Source organism: Saimiri boliviensis, chromosome 1, assembly GCF_048565385.1.
Source record: "Saimiri boliviensis isolate mSaiBol1 chromosome 1, mSaiBol1.pri, whole genome shotgun sequence".
Taxonomy (NCBI): Eukaryota; Metazoa; Chordata; class Mammalia; order Primates; family Cebidae; genus Saimiri; species Saimiri boliviensis.
In genome coordinates, this window is record NC_133449.1 from 245,904,546 (window position 1) to 245,906,598 (window position 2,053).

Here is a 2,053-nt window from a genome sequence, read left to right on the forward strand (position 1 = left end):
TGCGGTGAGCCGAGATCGCGCCATTGCACTCCAGCCTGGGTTAACAAGAGCGAAACTCCGTCTCAAAAAAAAAAAAATAAAATAAAAATAAGGAAGTAGAGGCCCAGAGGGGTTAACTTCCTTGGCCACACTCACACAGGTAGTTGCTGGCAGAGAAGAGACTGGAACTAAGTATTCGAACCCGCTTCCAAAGCTCCTTCTGCCATACCAGTGGCTCTCAACATTTGCTGGCACAACCCATAGTCAGAAGGAAACTTTACATCCTAATCCACACATACACACACATGCATGCAACTTACACAAACGTTTTACAAAACGATGCTTACTCTGTGACACACTTTGATCTTTTCTATTGTAGTAGATTCATTTAAAAATATTCTTGAGATTGCTTAACAGCACATAGACTCAAATTGGAACAGTACAGAGAAGATTAGCATGGCCCCTGCACAAGCATAACGTGCAAGTTCTTTCCCATATTTTTTGTACATTTGCCAAATGTTACACTTCTTTCCAGGGATAACATTTAAAGGTATACAGTCCTACAGTTTGCATTTTTCTTAGTTAGATACATCCACTGAATATTTAGGAGGGCAGAAGTTGAATTCGATTCCACAGGTCTCTTTCAGGTCTAAGCGTCGTGCTCCTGGTCAGAATGATCTTCCTGTCTAATCTGTCCACAAATTAGAATGATCTGAAGGACAGAATAATCTAGCAGGGAGAACACTGGACTGAGTCAAGGCCCAGCATTCAGTCCTGGCTCCGCCAACTGCTCACTGTGTAACTTTGGGTGAGTTTCTTCTGGGTTCCGTTAACTCATCTGCATGATCGAGCTGTTGCTAAATGACAGTTCTGAGGTGTAAATGAAATAATGCAAATTAAAGCAATAAAAAGCTCTATGCACAAGACTTGTCCTGGAATAGCAATGCTCTTCCATTCTCACATTTCAGAGAAATATGGTATCTAAAGAGGTTTCTGGATTCCCATCAAAACACCTGCACAATGTATTATGAATAAATTTGGTAGATTAAAGAAAAAACATACCCCGAAACTAGCTTATTTTTAAATGTTTTTGCAGGTGTTTAAAGAGGAGGGGCTCACTCTAAATCTTGAAGATGTTCAGCCTTGACAAAATAGAAGTCATTGTGACCAAAGATGATGCCACCATGCCCTTTAAAAAGTCTCAAATGGAAAAACAAATTCAAGAAAGGTCGATACTAGTAAGTATGTATGAACACATAGCAAAAAATTCAGATGGAACAGCCATACCAAGGGCTGGTGGGACAGGTGAGGCTGAGTGAATCAACAGCAGCAGCCCCAGACACACTCAAGGTTGCTCCAGCTGCTTTTGCAGGAGGCTTCTTTCTAGGAATTGGCTGGGCTTGGTTTCAGTGTATTCGAGTTTGGGACTCATGAATTCCAACTAATAAAGATCAAGAAACTGGTACAGAAACTGTTTTATAAACCACTCAAAATGCCTGTAGTGACCGTGACAAGATCGGAAATTAGGAGGGTCCCTGACAGCTGAGGACACGGTGCAAAGCCCCTCGGAAGTTAGTTGTGAAGCCCTGCTCGGAGATCTTTGGCTGCAGGGGGAAGAGGGATGGTGGGCAGGGGCAGGCCTCATTGCCACTATTACAGTAGGAAGGGCTGCTGCTCCTCTGCCTGAAGCAGAGACGAAGGTGTCAGGAAGATCCTAAGAGGAAGACCCTGGCACAGGCAGAGTGGGTGGAGTTGGCATGGGAGGGGGCGTGCTCTAACTCCTAAAATAGTGTCTTACCACTACTCAGGAACTGTTACAGGAAGCTCAGAGTTGTGTCTCTCACCAAGAATCTCAGAGAAAACACTTCCAAAAGAAGGTTAAAGAAAAGGTTACAGGTTTCAGTAAAGGGTTCCATTTGACAAAGTGTTCGATGATTCGTAGCTGTCGTTGTCCATGCCTGCCGATAACTTACTTTGCGTTCTTGAATGAAAAGACATTTGTACATTCCTTAAAATAATAATAATGTTAAAAATCTGATGATGTTCACAAATTTGATTCCACGACTCCCAAACA

General features: G+C 42.7%; 1 pseudogene; it reads left to right on the forward strand.

Moving 5' to 3' along the window:
- The first annotated feature begins 385 nt into the window (after positions 1–385).
- Positions 386–481, forward strand: LOC120365683 (U6 spliceosomal RNA; annotated as a pseudogene).
- The last annotated feature ends 1,572 nt before the right edge of the window (positions 482–2,053 follow it).